Source organism: Schistocerca gregaria, chromosome 3 (assembly GCF_023897955.1).
Source record: "Schistocerca gregaria isolate iqSchGreg1 chromosome 3, iqSchGreg1.2, whole genome shotgun sequence".
NCBI lineage: Eukaryota > Metazoa > Arthropoda > Insecta > Orthoptera > Acrididae > Schistocerca > Schistocerca gregaria.
This window is the reverse complement of record NC_064922.1, coordinates 287,720,540-287,739,609: the sequence shown is the minus strand read 5'-3', so window position 1 is coordinate 287,739,609 and position 19,070 is coordinate 287,720,540. Positions and strand designations below refer to the sequence as shown.

The 19,070-nt window shown below is 42.1% G+C and overlaps 1 protein-coding gene across 1 annotated transcript in view; it reads left to right on the top strand.

The window, feature by feature from the left end:
* LOC126355345 (uncharacterized) overlaps nt 1-19,070 on the top strand; it is a 708,215-nt gene that overhangs the window by 217,664 nt on the left and 471,481 nt on the right. The window lies entirely within an intron of this gene.

The window sequence follows — 19,070 nt, the reverse complement described above, 5'->3', positions numbered from 1 at the left end:
GTTTGTGGCCAAGAGGTCAAGTGTGTTTTCGCAACCATTTACAATTCGCGTGGGTTCGTGGACTAACTGCTCTAAATAATTTTCGGAGAATGCATTTAGGACAATCTCGGAAGACGTTTTGTGCCTACCACCGGTTTTGAACAAGTATTTTTGCCAACATACTGAGGGTAGGTTGAAGTCCCCACCAACTATAACCGTATGAGTGGGGTATTTATTTGTTACGAGACTCAAACTTTCTCTGAACTGTTCCGCAACTGTATCATCGGAGTCTGGGGGTCGGTAGAAGGAGCCAATTATTAACTTAATTCGGCTGTTAAGTATAACCTCCACCCACACCAATTCGCACAGAGTATCTACTTCGACTTCACTACAAGATAAACCACTACTGACAGACACCAACACTCCACCACCAATTCTGCCTAATCTATCTTTCCTGAACACCGTCTGAGACTTCGTAAAAATTTCTGTAGAACTTATTTCAGGCTTTAGCCAGCTTTCTGTACCTATAACGATATCCGCTTCTGTGCTTTCTATTAGCGCTTGAAGCTCAGGGACTTTTCCAGCGCAACTACAACAGTTTACAACTATAATTCCGACTGTTCCTTGATCCAAGCACGTCCTGTAATTGCCAAGCACCCTTTGACATTGCAGCCCATCCCGCACTTTCCCGAGGCCTTCTAACCTAAAAAACCGCCCAGTCCACGCCACACAGCCTCCGCTACCCGTGTAGCCGCCAGCTGAGTGTAGTGAACTCCTGACCTATTCAGCGGAACCCGAAACCCCACCACCCTATGGCGCAAGTCAAGGAATCTGCAGCCAATACGGTCGCAAAACCGTCTGAGCCTCTGATTCAGACCCTCCACCCGGCTCTGCACCAAAGGTCCGCAGTCGGTTCTGTCAACGATGCTGCAGATGGTGAGCTCTGCCTTCATCTCATAAGCAAGACCGGCAGCCTTCACCAAATCAGATAGCCGCTGGAATCCAGAGAGAATTTCCTCAGATCCAAAGCGACACACGTCATTAGTGCCGACATGTGCCACCACCTGCAGCTGGCTGCACCCTGTGCTCTTCATGGCATCCGGAAGGACCCTTTCCACATCAGGAATGACTCCTCCCGGAATGCACACGGAGTGCACACTGGATTTCTTCCCCTCCTTAGCCGCCATATCCCTAAGGGGCCCATTACGCGCCTAACATTGGAGCTCCCAACTACCAGTAAGCCCAACCTCTGCGATTGCCCGGACCTTGAAGGCTGAGAATGATCCTCTGAAACAGGGCAGGCAGCTGCATCTGGCTCAGCCAGAGACAGTGCCTGAAACCGGTTTGTCAGACGCACCGGGGAGGCTTTCTGGTCAGCTTCCGGGGACGCCTTTCGCTGCCTGCCACGCCTTGGAACGACCTCCCAATCAACCACAGGCGAGGGCTCAGCTCCACTGCGGGCAGCAACCGGGGCAACCACAGCGGCAGACCGATCTGGGGACAGACGGGAAGAGGTTGACATCCCCGTGATACCCGAGTCCGGCTCCCCACAGTGGTGCCCATTGGCAACAGCCTCAAGCTGCGCGACCGAAGTCAGCGCCGATTGCAGCTGTGAGCGAATGGATGCCAAGTCAGCCCTCATCCGAACACAGCACAGTAAGCGTTTCCGGACACATGTCCACATAACGTATTTTCTTTCTTTGTGTATGAGGAATGTTTCCTGAAAGTTTGGCCGTACCTTTTTGAAACACTCTGTATACACTACTGGCCATTAAAATTGCTACACCAAGACGAAATGTAGATGATAAACGGGTATTCATTTGACAGATATATTATACTAGATATGACATGTGATTACATTTTCACGCAATTTGGGTGCATAGAGCCTCAGAAATCATTGCCCAGAACAACCACCTATGGCTGTACTAATGGCCTTGATACGCCTGGGCATTGACTCAAACAGAGCTTGGATGGCGTGTACAGGTATAGCTGCCCATGCAGCTTCAACACGATACCACAGTTCATCAAGAGTAGTGACTGGCGTATTGTGACGGGTCAGTTGCTCGGCCACCAGTGGCCAGACGTTTTCAATCGGTGAGAGATCTCGAGAATATGCTGGCCAGGGCAGCAGTCGAACATTTTCTGTCTCCAGAAAGGCCCGTACAGGACTAGCAACATGAGGTTGTGCATTATCCTACTGAAATGTAGGGCTTCGCAGGGATCGAATGTGGGGTAGAGCCACGGGTCGTAACACATCTGAAATGTAACGTCCACTGTTAAAAGTGCCGTCAATGCGAACAAGAGGTGACCGAGACGTGTAACCAATGGCACCGCATACCATTACGCCGGGTGATACGCCATTATTGCGATGACGAATACACGCTTCCAATGTGCGTTCACATCGATGTCGCCAAACACGGATGCGACCATCATGCACCCAGGTTCATCGTTGAGTACACCATCGCAGGCGCTTCTGTCTGTGATGCAGCGTCAAGGGTAACGGCAACCATGGTCTCCGAGCTGATAGTCCATGCTGCTCCAAACGTCGTCGAACTGTTCGTGCAGATGGTTGTTGTCTTGCAAACGTCCCCATCTGTTGACTTAGGGATCGAGACGTGGCTGCACGATCTGTTACAGCCATGCGGATAAGATGCCTGTCATCTCGACTGCTAGTGATACGAGGTCGTTGGGATCCAGCACGGCGTTCCGTATACCCTCCTGAACCCACCGATTCCATGTTCTGCTAACAGTCATTAGATCTCGACCAACGTGAGAAGCTATGTCGCGGTACGATAAACCGCAATTGCGATAGGCTACAATCCGACCTTTATCAAAGTCGGAAACGTGATGGTACGCATTTCTCCTCCTTACAAGAGGCATCACAACAACGTTTCACCAGGCAACGCCGTTCAACTGCTGTTTGTGTATGAGAAATTCGTATGAAACTTTCCTCATGCCAGCACGTTGTAGGTGTCGCCACCGGCGCCAATCTTGTGTGAATGCTCTGAAAAGCTAATCATTTCCATATCACAGCATCTTCTTCCTGTCGGTTCAATTTCGCGTCTATAGCACGCCGTCTTCGTGGTGTAGCAATTTTAATGGCGAGTAGTGTATATTTCATTAACTGCAATTTACGAGCGAAAATCAACATAACGCAACGATGACGCAATGCATTTTCACTTCTGCCAACTCTTTAAAATTTTGTGCAATGTTTCGTCTAATTTGATGCAGTGCAACATGTTTGATGAATAACGGAAAGAAATTCAATTATTAATCGAGTGAAGATATTTGACTGTAGTATGTCCAAAAATCAAATTTTTTGCCCTAATAGTTTTCGAAAAATCGGATCATAGTATTCCATATCGGCAGGAATGCGGTTTCTCAGCACAGGCATTAGAATTTAGCAGGCAGTATAGCCATAACAGATTCCTACCTCCTCAGCACAGAACGAAGGGAGCACGTCCGTAGCAGCGGAAGGATTGAAAATATTTTAAGTTTTGCCTGTAATCCAGAGCACGAAGTTCAGTAAAATTTAAGTTGTTATAGTTTTCTTGGGTGAACCACTACCATAAGGGGCCTAAAAAAATTCCCCGGTACATTTTAGTTATAATTACAAAAATAGCTACAGGTGTCCTAGATTTCGCATCTGACTACACCGAATAACGTTCGTCGCTATGGGCACCACTATACGAACCAAATAATAGCAAATAAAGAGGGGAAATGTCAAACGTGGTAAGTGCCACATCTGACATTTGTCGGGAGATTAAATAATCAGTATATCTCTTTTTGTAGGCAATTCGCTTGTATATAAAAAAAGAGAAGATATTATGATACCACGGTATTATTCTGCTGAGTTCATCAGCGACGAAGAATTTATTGCCTCCATTGTAGCAGCGAACTGATATTCTACCATGGAAATGACTACTTCCAAGTGCCAACAAAAATGTTTTTGTTCGAAGTTCCGTTAATAATCGGGCACTACACTTTTCATTGTACAAGCACAAAAATGCAGCGTTAATATTTTAACTAGCAGAACATTACTTAGCCATATCAATTTCTAAATCTTTTAAATGTGTTACAAGAGGCTAAAACAATCAAATTCAAGAAAAATATCGCTCAGTAGTGACTTCTGCTTCTTCCGGAACTTCGTTCTTTGGGTCAGATTTTGCAAAGTGTGTTACAAAATTTATTTTGCTGTTGAGGATTAAATGGCAACATCGTGTACAGGTCTCTGCGTTTTGCAACTGATAAACATGGCTGGTCTTTCAGATGGTGTACTGCATGGCATGTAGCAGTCATCGTCTTTGTTTTATGAATACTTTGACACCTTCCCATTCTTCTGTATTGGAGTAACAATTCTAAGTGGATGAACTTGAGACAGGTTTTTATTATACTGCATTTGGATATCTTACGCGCCTGAATTGACAAAATTGCTTCAGCATCAACTTCACAGTACAAGACGTCAGTTGTGTGTATTGAAATCATCTGAAATAAGTTCACAGCTTCAGGCGATTCAACAGTCTTTAATAACTCTTGTGGAACAAAACCCTTGCTTACCTTTCTAGTATACATTTTTTTACTAGTTTTGAAACCGAAATTATTCCCTTGCATTGAAAAGACTTTTTATTGATATAGACATAAGCTTACACGCACTGAGCTTGCCACACAATCTGCACATCAACTAATTGGAGGAGACTTTTACTCTGACGGATGGCACTTGGAACTTCAGAGTGAAGCAGTGCTTGGCACAAAGACCACGCACCATCAAATAATGAATGTTTGAAACTTGTTTTCATTTATTTTGCGCTTGAAATAAGTGTAGGGACGTGCAACGTACTACCAACAACACAAAGGACTCAAAACGCATTTTGTAAAAAAATAGCACTTGGAACGTTTGAAATTTCTTCTCTTCGACCGATAAATTGAAGAGAAAAAAATTGTCTCAGCTTCAAACACACTTTTTTAAAAAATTCATACTGCGAAAAATTACTGAGCATAATATGAGAATCGTATCATTTCACTTCACGATGTAAAATTAACCCACTGTTCACTGAATTAAAAACACAATATATGTCCTCGGAAAATTATTACAGACAATGCCCCTCGTTAAAATAACTAGCAGTATTTCAAAAATACCAGTGACAGCTGCTGTAGCTCTGGAGCAATTATACATCGGTCTCTCCCGAAAAATCACAGTACAACGACTGACCATTACGATGTCAAATTAGTCTTCCTTTCTCCGTCCCAAAGAAGGGTTGCGGATATTGTCCTGTTTAGGTTACAGTTCCGTGCAACAACCGCATCCACATCAATGTCCCACGTACTTCATTCCCAAGAACGCGAATCTGAGTGGCAGCTAAGGTATTAACTTCAGTTTACGTGAAACAATTCTTTCCAAAATTTTTAACGTAAGTATTTTTCCCACTTAACATCCTTCTTGCATCGCTAAGTAACAGTTTGATATTAATAATCCTATCATTACGTTTGAATTTAATATTTTCTTCGAGAAATAAAGAAACGCATGTAACTGGAACATTACAAGGTTCAAAAAAAAAAAAAAAAAAAGAAAAACATAGCGTAATACGACATCTCCACTCGTTATTACTGGTGACAACATAACGATGGGGGCTGGCTGAAACAGCCACACATTTCACTCGGGAGTTGCTGGTGGCACACGGTGAATGTTCTTTCCACTTACCTAGAGTCTTCTATAGTCATGTCCCTTGCGCAGAAGACATCACACGAACGTAGATCCGTTGATAGCACCGATAATGACTGTAATAAGAATCGCAACTAGTTTCGTGTTCTTCTCGGTTATCGGCGGCGTTTATTTATATAGTTATTAGCAATGCAGTACTTTCTTTGATAGTTACTTGTTTGAAAATATCTCTGAGTAAACAACTGGTTGCCAAACTTGAGTTTCTACGACTGTCAAAATAATAAAAAAACGTATTATAATACTTGTGCAACAAAAAATTATCGAACAACTTTCAAACGTTATTGAAAAAATTTTATATCCAACAACTACAGACAGCAGTAATATTTTATTCGAAGTTGACATATGTCCATTACTATATTATAACCTGTACTGATGAAGGCAATAAAGACCAAATAAGCTTATTTAAGAAAATAAAATATCAAGCAGCATACTGTCTACCAGTTGTCTACAAAATCTTACAGATTACACTCAGCAGGCTATCCGAACAACTTGTCTCCTTTCATATGGATTGGTGGACTACCCTTGAGGTCCACTCTTCTTTCTTTCCTAATTCCGTATCAGCTTGATTAGTTTATAGATTCACTTATGGAGACCAATTCCTCCATTTTTTAACAGTTCTGCTATTATACCATCTGTTCCTGGTGCTTTGTAGTTTTTTAGACATTGCTCTACCTCCTGTTCCTCGTCTAATGTCGGTTCTTCTATCTCTAGATCTGCAGTGTAGTACAGTGGCTATACACTTCAAGTAAGATTGCTCTCCAGAATTCCCTTGAGGCATTATCTCTATCTATCCAGAGCATCTTGTTTATCTGGCAGCAAATTTCCCTCTTTGTCCGTCCATTGTTATTTTCGATCTACATTCTTCAGTTCCTTATTTAATTTTCATACAAGACATTTTGTAATGCCTAATTTGAATTTGTACTTCGCAGTAAGCATTTCAGTCTTGCTTCCATTTTCTGTTCCACTGCCTGTCCGTTTTCATCATCCTACCAATCTTCCTCCCTAAGTCTCCTTGTTTTCCCCATTATTTCATGTGCTATTGTCAGAAAAACATTTATGATACAAATCCATTCTTTGCCTATATGGTCTTCACCATATTTTGTTCGTAACTCCTGTCTCACTGTGTTCTGATACTCTTAAACAGTACACCTGTCTTTCGGTTGTTCTATATTCCATTTCTTTACCCTGGTAATATTTCCTTTGGCAGCCACAGCAAGTTTCTGCCTCATTTTGGCTCCTGCTGCATAATGGTCTGAATCTTAATTAGCCCCTGGAAAATTGCGCACATTTTCCATATCACATAATTGTTCCTTGTATTTTCCAAGTCCCCTTGTAGGTATTTTTTCTTGGGAAACAGGTACTTAACGACTTCAATTTATTCTCAGAGGAAAATGGGCAACCCTCATAGCAGTGACAGATATGCGCGTATCTTTGGAGACTGCCAACCCAACTCCATGCTCCCCCTGTCGTTCGTTTTTTCCTGGATAATATAGCGAGAATTTATGCTTATGAATCTCACCCTTCCCCTTCCACCTGATTTCCTGAAGTGCAACAACTACCATTCTATACCTTAGACTCTCTCTCTTCTGCAGCACTTTTCATAGCTCCTATCTGCAGCAGTGTAAGCACTTTCCATATTCCAAGTTTAAATGCCGGTATATCCACATTCCTGTTCCTTATCGGAATTCGTTTTCGTTAAGGGCAGTCCAGCATTCCTTGTTAAATTATTCGCGACAATGGGCGTTTTACAAGGCCCAAAGAACAACCTCCAACCTGGAAGACCAGGCTTTCACTTCGGTGTTAGCTCCCCTAGAGGGGTTCACGATATAATCTTTAGAATCCCTCGTGCGTGCTCTACGGTGTGGGGAATGTTACGTCTGGCTCATCTGCTGGGGCCAGTCAGGCATGGGTGATCCTGCCAGAAGCTACGCTGCCGCCGTCACAGCCCACAGCTTCTTCAGAGCTCAGAGGCCCCCCCCCCCCCCCTCCCCCGCGCCCGGCACAGATGGTGCCTTCGACAAGCGGTCTCCTCTGTAGAGGAGGAAAAAACGAACGACAGGGGGAGCATGGAGTTGGGTTGGCCGTCTCCAAAGATACACGCATATCTGTCACTGCTATGAGGGTTGCCCATTTTCCTCTGAGAATAAATTGAAGTCGTTAAGTACCTGTTTCCCAAGAAAAAATACCTACAAGGGGACTTGGAAAATACAAGGAACAATTATGTTATATGGAAAATGTGCGCACTTTTCCAGGGGCTAATTAAGATTCAGACCATATGGTAGTATCTTAGTTCGTAGCGGACAAGGTGTTTCAGTTTACTGATCATCCAGAAAGTCCTCACCATGTTCAAAGCACGGTTCTCGCACTCAGCAATATTTCGATCCGCAACCCCATTTTGAACTTATTTGTCGAGCAAAACACTGACAATGTACATCTGGCGAAATACGACATATTAGCCAGACAGCAGAAGATTCGCCAATGCGACCAGTTGTGAGAAATAGCATCTATTATTTTTTTATCAGGTGTCCTTCCTTACTGTTGTGATAATACTCACTTTTCGTCTGGGTGTCATTTCTTCATTTCAGCCATCTATATTCTTTCCACTTCATTTTTCATCGTCTGTGCCGGTCCTTGTGGCCGAGCGGTTCTGGGCGCTTCAGTAAGGAACGGCGCGGCCGCTACGGTCGCAGGTTCGAATCCTGCCTCGGGCATGGATGTGTGTGGTGTCCTTAGGTTAGTTATGTTTAAGTAGTCCTAAGTTCTAGGGGACTTATGACCTCAGATGTTAAGTCCCATAGTGCTCAGAGCCATTTAAACCATTTTTTTTTCATCGTCTGCCTTCGGTTTTTTTCCTCTTCTTTCTTCTTCTTCTTCTCCTTCGCTGTTACGCGTCTGATTCTGTAACACCACTATCTGTACGCCCTTCTTCTCTCACAAACTACATAACATGAGCATTCATGTAAGTTTTACTAGTCTGTTTGTAAGCCAAGCAGTTTTACTGTGGCATAACTGACATTTGTGAACCACGACATCATACATTCTCTAGAATAGCCATTATTCATGGTCTATTTTCCCTAAATGTCAATATACAGTGATGAGCCAAAACATCATGACCACCTGCTTAATATCTTGTTTGTCCGTCTTTGGACCGGAATACATAACTGATTCTGCGTATCAGGGATCCGACAGTTCGTTGATACGTTTGTGGAGATCTATGGCAACAGGTGTCTACGCACAGGTCATGTATTTTGCGTATATAACGGGCCGCTGTTCTGCGTAAGCGGTTATGGTGACCGGTAGCGACCCAGGTGGGTTCCATAGGCCCTACATCAGGCGAATCTAGTCGCCGAGACTTCAACTTGAGTTTACTTTAATACTTCTCAAATCATTGTAGCACGATTCTGGCTCCGAGAGAAGGACAGTTATACAGCTGAAAGATGACATCGCCGTCGGGGAAGTCATCTAGTACAAAGGGATCGCCGGCCGCGGTGGTCTCGCGGTTCTAGGCGCTCAGCCCGCAACCGCGCGACTGCTACGGTCGCAGGTTCGAATCCTGTCTCGGGCATGGATGTGTGTAATGTCCTTAGGTTAGTTAGGTTTAATTAGTTCTAAGTTCTAGGCGACTGATGACCACAGATGTTAAGTCGCATAGTGCACAGAGCCATTTGAACCTTTTTTACAAAGGGATCCGATGATTCGCAGCTGTCAGCGTGTGTTCGATTACTACCACAGGTCCCACGCAAGGGCAGAAGAATGTCTCCCATTGTATAATACTGATCCCACCAGCCTGCGTCTGTGGCGTGCTGCACGTTTAGAACCGCCGTTTGTATCGATCATGGCGTTTGTGGAGGCGACCATCGTCCTAGTGTAGCAAACGTGTGATCCACCCGAAACTCCGACAAGTTTCCATTGATCGACGATCGAATCCCGACGGTCCAGTGCCCCCTGCAATCGTAAATGACGATATCGTTGCGTTAGCATGTGAACACTGTACTCTTTCGGCTGAGATGCCGCAGATCACCATCTGCACTACTTTACAGAGCATACAAACTTCCGAATCCAACTATTTAGCGCCTGTTGGTAGTTTCACTGGCCTTGTACCACTTTTCGCAGATGTTCACGACAGTAGCACGTGAACATTCTATCAGCTTCGCCGTTTTCGAGATACTTCTTCATAGGCTCTGCGTAATAGCGATCTGTCCTTTGTCAAAGTCGATTATCTCAATGGATTTTCCCATTTGCAACCCATATCTTCGCTACGGTGATCCCTTGTCCGTGTCTGCTCAAATTCGTACTTTCGTTACCGTGTCACATGTACGCAACGCCACCAGGCTGCATCCAACGTTGCGGTGACCAGTGGTCATTATGTATCGGCTTATGAGTGTAAATGTGTATCATTACAATGATGCAGCTATACATTCTAGAAGCAGATACTTGAGTTTCACTTATTTGTTTTTTTATCTGTCTCTCCGCTTCTCGTTCTCGGTCTTCGAATAGTTGCCACAAGAACTTCACTAGTTTTGTCGTCTATTACAGAAAACGTGAGAAGAAGGAACTGATGCCAGACTTGAAATAGGCCACTGTGCCAAAGGTCCTTCTTTCTGTTTATCTTTTTTCCAGTGCATGAAAATAATTTAATGTTTCAGCAATACCTCACTTCATGCTTAATTTTCTGATAAATATGCTGACAAAATTCCATATCCTTTTTTTTACAGAAAGCATACCAAATAAATTCGGAAAACAAAATCATCCTGAAATACTTTGCATCCTGTCGTTTGTGGAGAATTCTTCATGCGATTTCTGAACTTCATAGTGTACCTACTGCGTTAACTATGCCTGAAAATTGAAATGCAGTTCTAGCGAATTTTTTTTCAAACAATAACAATAGGCTGCTTTTCCACACCACGGTGCCCTGCAGAGGAAACTCGTCAGTCGTGAAAATATCTGATCTCTACTATGTGTTGGAAAAAAATGGAGAATTTTTTCCAATTTAATTAAATCCCTGAGATTAAAAATCGCAGCTTTCGCCTTTGGAGACAAACAGTCAGAGGAGCATTAAGAGACTATTTCAGACAGGAGATGAAAATTAAAAAATATTACCCGTCCTTAATAACTTCGATCCGAAGCGCCGGCTTTGGAATGAAACGCATTCCGCCATCCGGTAGACCCGTTATCCACAAACAAACATTTGAAGGTAAAAACTGATTTCAAATGTAGCTTATTATCGAATACCATTAAGCCACACGCCTAATACCGAGGCGTACATTAAATAATATTCAGCAGTTCCTAACACAATTATCTTGAAATAATTTCCATTGCTGTTTACGTTACTTACCACATTTTTGCACTGTGAATATTTTTATATATGCACGTGCATCAACGAACCATTTCCATTTAATTCATGACAGGAAATAATTTCTAAAGCAAACTGTTTCATTAGTAAAATTAATTGTTTCTGAGCGATTGCAGAAATTTAGTAAGAGGTATTAATAACCACTTGTGGTTTGCCTTCTTGGAAGAAAAAATAACGGTATTGTTAGTAACGTCTGCTTTATTTTTATGTACGCTAAAAAATGTAAGTAACTTCACATATTCAACAATGAAAGATGATTTCATGTCTAGGCCATATCAGATTTGGAAGTTAGTGTTGCGAATTATAGCACCTCGTTTGCAGAAAGAATTTTGCAAGTGAAATATGGAAGACTGTTTTAAGAATATTGAGGAGAAGAGGAAGATGTATCCAAAGTTTGTTCTGCACACCGTGATCCCAGAACGAAATCAAAGACCCCGATTTAAAAACAGGGACGAACATTAATCACAACCTGGAGCACTTCCTTATATGACATTGGCCAAAGCATACTTAAATCTGTTCGGTTGGCTCTAAGGCGAGGTGGGGATGGGATATGCCTCCTTTGGCTCCTCTAACGACACATATTAAATATTTGCACTGCCGACTGAATCGTCTATCCACACGGCGGAGTTACTGGCCGTCAGAGAGACTATTTATTATGACAAACGGAACTTCTGGCCCGTTTTGATTCTCACGAACTCACAAAGCATGCTGCAGAAACTACAACATCCGGGATTCGATGAACAGATTAACAGATATTCCGGGATGTCCTGGAGACCATGCTAGACGTGCGGACGTTGGGTATTGACGTTCGCTTACTATGTGTAAAAGACCATACAGGCTTTTTCCACAATGAAACTGTTGACCGCCTCGCTAAAAGGACCTTTACGGAAGGACAGTTTCACCCAACACCAATCCCTCATACGGATTTCAACTAGATGCTCAATCAAGCTACTTAATCACGACTGGAATTGTGAATAGCACACATAACAGCAATATAAGAGCGCCCACCTGGTGGCCATACAGCCGAAATTCAACCATGGTTCACCTCGGTGAAGTTTATGCTCCTTACACCAAGCGAGGCATTTGGCATTTACTGGCGTGATATGTGGATTATAACCAGCCGCTCGACCAAGGAATCGAAGTTTTCTCACCTCCCGCCTAACTGTCATAGTACTTGCAGTGAATCCTGATTCATTATTCACGAACATTAAAGCAACGATCATTCGAAGCAAAAGAGTGTAGTAAACATGGACTCTAAAATACCTTAAGAGCTATTAGCACTCCTTTTTCTTACATACTGCGAAACAAATATCTTCTACTGCAAGAATTTTGTTTTCCATATTTTGGGAAGAGGTAGTATGGTCCAAAACAAGAAAAAATTGTCTAGTAGACAAGGGCTCTGAAATGAATATCGGAAGAGCTGTGAGCACTTGTTCAGTCGAAGAGAGATGTTTACGGTAGCGAAGCTGAACAAGTGCTTATATCTCTTAAATTATGCACTTTAGAGCCCATGTTTTCTGGACTTTTAATCCGTAGTACCTCGTCTCAAAATATGGAAAGCAAAGAGTTTGCAGTAGAAGAGATGCTTTAGAATTCTCCTTCCTGACATATGCCTGAAAACTGGCCATTTCTCCTGCGACACTCCGTGAAGACTAAATGGCATATTCAACACCCAATGGTTCGGAGACTCTTCATCTAGTGACAGATGGAGATATGCATCGGAGGTCAGTTTTGGAGAAATTTGTACCTCCGGTAATACGGGAGAACAGATCTTCCAGACACGTTATAGGAAACGAATCTGCAACTGTTTGGCAATTAGTGTCATTGGATTCCCTACACAACCAGAGTTTCTTAACTACGACCAACAAGGAAGCATTCGCAAAAGCTGAGATGAGGAAGATGACTTACTGATCCTGCAGCGTGTCACAAATGGTTCAAATGGCTCTAAGCATTAAGGGACTTAACATCTGAGGTCATCAGTCCCCTAGACGTAGAACTACGTAAACCTAATTAACCTAATGACATCACACACATCCATGCCTGAGGCAGGATTCGAACCTGCGACCGTAGCAGCAGCGCGGGTCCGGACTGAAGCTCCTAGAACTGCTCGGCCACAGCGGCCGGCAGCGTGTCACAGAGTCGTGTAACATGAATGGGATCGGAAGAGACAGGGCAAAATTTGATGCCGCCGATAAGGATATGTGAATTTCTACTTCTGTTTTCGTTGCACGCGCTAAATCTCTAGAGAATAGATCTCCGAATTGAACATTTTCCAGATCTTGATACGGTACGTTTGACGCCAGTGCATGCACTGATACCAGTATAGTAAATCCGAAATCTTTGAGTGCATCGGGACTAAGTGTTTTGTGCTCCAGCATACTTTATAACCAATAAAGAGATATCTCTGACAACCTCTTTACATGGCGCTTCTGTTCGATACAGGTCTGATACCGGAACGCCGTAAGACGTGACAGTTCTAATGTTTATGTCTAACGCAGCAATTCCGAGCCGCAGATGAGAGTGACCAGTGACGTTGAGACACTCGTGTCCATCTGGAAAGTGACTGTGGCCTACGAACAGATCGATTAATAATTTGTGCGAATTACCCTAACGGAGACTAAAAACTAAACTCCGCCCGAACAGGCCATGAAGGCCCAACGGGAGTGACCGGCCGCCGTGTCACCCTCACCCCACAGGCGTCACTGAGTGCGGACATGGAGGGGCATGTGGTCAGCACACCGATCGAATGGTCACCCAACCAAGTGCTAGCCCAGCCCGCCAGCGCTTAAGTTCGGTAATCTGATGGGAACTGGTGTTACCACTGCGGCAAGGTCGTTGGCCCCTAACGGCGACGCTGTCTTGTAATCTTGTAGGCTTATGTGCAGGAGGGATATTGCGGTGAAAACTCTGCGCATGACATACAGCTGCGAAGTTCTACAAGGCAAAAAATACAGCCTTGTGACACCGGCAGCGACGCTAACGCTCCAAGCTGCTAGCATGTAATAACAAAATAATGGCATAATATAAACTGAAAGTTGCTGTTGTAATGCTGTTACTTCCATATTTCCCATTCAATAATTAGGGCGTTGAGTTTTCCAATAACAATAAGAAAACGAAATTAAAATAACGTCCCACCTCCTGCTAATGTGGACATATATTATTGAAATCTGAGTGCAATGTACTGTAGGTTATATGTGCGACCGGAGCCGACTCGTAATCGTTTCATCGAAAAACATTTTCGGGCAGAAGGCACCTTGAAAATTATAAAATGTGAAATTTCTTTTTACTGATGGTTATGAAGGTTTAAAGTCTGCTTCGTGCGAATAAAATAGTATTTTGGGCCACATCCTTATTTAAAACTCCCAAATGACAGCTTGCAATGTTAGCAAGCCTAATGATTGCTCCGTCACTTCACTTCTTTTTATTTATAAGGCTAGGCGTATTTTTTCCGTTGATTTGAGATAGCAGTCGTTAGCTACATTCCAGAATGAGATTTTCACTCTGCAGCGGAGTGTGCGCTGATACGAAACTTCCTGGCATATTAAAACTGTGTGACTGACTGAGACTCGAACTCGGGACCTTTGCCTTTCGTGGGCAAATGCTCTAAAAACTGAGCTACTGAGGAGGCGAGGTACTGGCAGAAGTGAAACTATGAGGACGGGACGTGAGTCGTGCTTCGGTAGCTCAGTTGGTAGAGCACTTGCCCGCGAAAGGCAAAGGTCTCGAGTTCGAGTCTCGGTCCAGCACACAGTTTTAATCTGCCAGGAAGTATCGTTAGCTACATTGTTTATTGTCTTGCATTCCATTCTTTCCTGAAGCAATAACGCAAGAAGTGCTTCCTTTGCTTCTGAGCACAAAATGCTGAGATCGACCTCAAAAATTGTCACGACAAGATCTGAGGGAGATGGAAGAGAGAATACAGTGAATATAGTGAAAACAATATACGATCTGTGTATGGCCTGCACAAAAATTCAGAAATATAATTCTTCACTTCATGCTGCTTTCAAATCAGTGGCAGGGTAATTTATAGCAGATACAGTGAGTGAAGCCGTGAATTTAAATGAAGAGAGGGTTGCAGGAATGTATTAAAGACTTTGAAAGTGCAATAAAACCTTGAAATAAAATTCCCGTAACTTCTGTTTTTTGAAGCCTAATGTGCCTTTGCTCTGAAACCATTCATCCCAGAGCAACGAAATTCTAACAGTCAATTGCCGTTGTGCACATGCATGAAGTGATATTTTCTGGCTTTCTAGCTATATTATAAAGGAACCTATGGTCTTTTTATTTTAAGAATTTGCCCGAAAAATGGAACATTTTTCTAAAATTTTAATTTTAATGTACTAGTCTTGAAAAAATGTCAGATAGTTAGCAATCAGTTTAAATGTATGTGAAAAAAATTTCAGTATTCTTCTGTTAACACTTCCTGATAAAAGGTACACTGAAAACTGTCAGTTTAACATGGAGGAGATACAATATACCTTCTCCCCTTAAGATAAGAAATGAATTGTAACCTGAAATGTTTAAATTCAAAAGGAATTAATTACGAGTATATCCTTGTACTTTTCACATACTTTCTAATGCGCCGAATGTAGTACGTTTGGCGAGTTTCTTTGTGGATTTCAGACATACTTTAATAATTAAAAACTAGGCACGAGTTTCTTAACATTGTCAAACGTTAGCCTTTACAACTTCTTACAAAAGCCCTGTTGGGATGTCGTTTGTTTTATACCTTGCGTGTCATGTTTATCTATTCTGCTTCCCAGATACCAATTTTGTTTATGTCTTCAAGATACACTATCCCGTCTGTAACATTAAGTCCTCTATAATGTCCAACTTCCGATGCACATGTTCCATTACATTTAGCATACAACCCTATTCCTTTTCACTTTCGGCTATCACTGCTGCAATATGAGTGCATTGGAATATGCTAATTTTCTATCTTTGAGAAACAATCAGAATCCTTCACGTGCCTCGTTCCCTTTGCAGTGTACAAAATAAGCATTAGTGGCGACAGTGAACAACATTGCCTTGTATCTTCCCGATTTTATTTCCTACACAATGCTGTCAGTACGCTCTACACTGATTGGCTTTGAAGAAATAGAGCTGGTTTCCATTTGTCTCTGTTATCTATACGACACTGTCTAAAAAAGGAAAACATTTTACTTAATCCTAGACTATAAAAAGGTTTTCCATATTTATAGCGCCACAACAAGCTTTAAAATATTATCTCATTTTCATTCTGAAAGTGCTTTCCACTCCATATTTATAACCTAAAATCGTTTCGAAGCTTGTTTAAAGTCCAGTTTGGCAGCGCTTCACCAACAAAGTTGAAAAAAAAAAACTATGGGCGTTGCGTGAATCGTTGTCTTGGAGTCTTAGACTCCGGCGAGATTTACAACCACAGATTAGACCTCGTAAATCTGCCACTCACTCCTTATGCGACTGGTTCCACGACTTGCGACACTTGTTGGCTCTAAGCACCATGAGACTTGACATCTGAGGTCATCAGTCCCCTAGACTTAGACCTACTGAAACCTAACTAACCTAAGGACATTACACACACCCATACCTGAGGCAGGATTCGAACCTGCAACCGTTGGAGCCGCCTGGTTCCGGACTGAAGCGTCTAGAACCGTTCGGTCACAGCGGCCAGCGTGACACTTGTTAAATGCCAGTCTATATGAGGATTTTCTAGAAATCATATACAGTCAACAAGTGACACACGCGAGAAAACTGCAATTCTTGATGATTTTCTAAGGGACACAACTTTTGAAACAACTGAACCTACTCCTAAGGAAACAAAAGAAGAATAAATGACGCTGGCGATACGGATTCGCTACTTTTCTAAGCACTGGTATTAGTGTAGTCGCTGAAGATAGTTTCTATTCGTCTACTCCTCGTTGAGCGGGTCACACCAGGATGATGCTCCATTTTGGAAACGACATTCATTTTTTTCGAAAAAATAACTAAAAAAATTACAAAACCGATTCTAGAACTTTACTGCACAACCTTAAGGTTGTACTGTGTATTTTTTAGGAAAAAATCTTGTACCTAGAGAACACTACAAGCCACTGAAGACAGACCTTCACGGGGTGCGAGGTTGGTTGATGGGAGTTCTGGACGACCCAAGTTTCAACCTAGAACAAAATTTCAATACCTTCTTTCAAACCGACGATAATGTCTAACGTAGTACGTAGGCATATTTTAAAACAAGGTTTTTAACTGAATGGCGGCATTCTGAAATAAACGTCAATGCGGGGATCGCCAGAAGGAATGCTTCAGAGCACTATGTCGTTGTTTGATGGAGCAGCCGGTCGCTGCCTTGCTGAAGACACTCGAGGAGAAACTACTCCATGATAGGCTCGCTCATGTTCGAAAATTCTCATCGCAATTGTTACGAACAGTGAAGTCCTCCGCTCGTGTGGCGTCTTTGGCCGGCGAGACGTTTTAACTCGAGTGGGGTGCGGTGCTGAGCCCTTTGGTCTTGCTCGCTAAGTAGGCGCCAGTGTCGGATATACTGTACCACACTCCATGGTATTAACATTAACTTCTTCACTAGTGAGATAAAAGAATTTGTAGGAAATTTTATATTTCACATTTTACACAAAACTAATAAACAAACATTATACAAATGAAAATGAAATATTTTTGATGATTCACTAAGGCACAAATCGAGGTCCACATATGTTGATGTCAAGACTCACTTATCGTGAAAACGTACTAGTCTTTGCTTTGGATAAATTCAGTTCAATTTTCTGTTCACATTAGTATATATATATATATATATATATATATATATATATATATATGGTATACCCTGGGGGCGTGGCGACAAAAACTTTGAAATTTCAAATGGGAATCCCCATTTTTTATTGCAGAATCAGATTCTACATAAAAAAAACTATGTACATTTTGTCTTAAACATTTGTTTTGAATCTTGGTAGTTGGCGATGTAATTGAAGAAAATCCATGTTCTCATTTTTGGGACGAAAATAGCTACCGATAAATAAAAAATACTTATTGACTTCGTAAATTTTGATTCGCTAAGACTAAAACTCTCCCTCTCTCCCCGTAGGATGGGGTCTGAGAGAGAGGAATTACAGTTTTACAAATGTTGACCCGTATCTGCGAAAAAAAATATTTGGGTCAATGGGTCAACATTTGTAATACTGTAATTATATATATATATATACACACACACAGAAAACTGGATTTGAAATATATGGCTTCCAATGCAGGTTTTTGTTGATGCTCTAAACAACTTTTGAAACCTAACTTCTGAGACTTGTTGCAACAGTGCTCTCCTTGGCTTTTTATCCACATTTTCTACATCATCTCCATCTTCACTGTCAGAAGAATTCACTGTGCAAGGATGTCCTCTTTCTCCCAGCTGCTGACACAACATCTTAACGTTATTATTGTTTACCAGCTGGTTTCATCATCAGGACCAGTCTTCAGTCAAAAACGAGAATTCGTCATCTTCGCAGTCAGGTAATTCCGGATTTTAGCATTAAAAGGAGATTCTAATTCCTCATCAGTTATAATTTCATGCATTGCTGTAGAGTGTAGAAATAACATTTATTTCAGTATTCCATTATCGAAGACCAAATTAATACTAGCGAATATGCATTACGATCTGAGGTCCACGTTCGAAGACCGACAGAAAGTGGGTTATTTCATAATAACGAAAAAAATTTATACAAATATGAACTAATTCTCAACACGTAGATCGTTGGCGATCCTTAGGAAAAACATATATTCTCAGTCTAATATTTAGCACAATAATTATTTACAAACCTTTACGATTTGTAGAAGTAATCATTGTCGGCAAACTAACAACTGTAAACTAGCACGAATCGTACCTTGCAAGATGCTTAACTCCGCCTTTAATACTAGAAGGTCCACATTCGCGGACCATCGGTCTATAACGGGAAAATTGTTCCTGTTTACGGAAAAAAAGCAACGATCTAGTGTTCACCGTGTGTGGATCGAGGGAACGAAGAGGTTAATTGTTCTGAG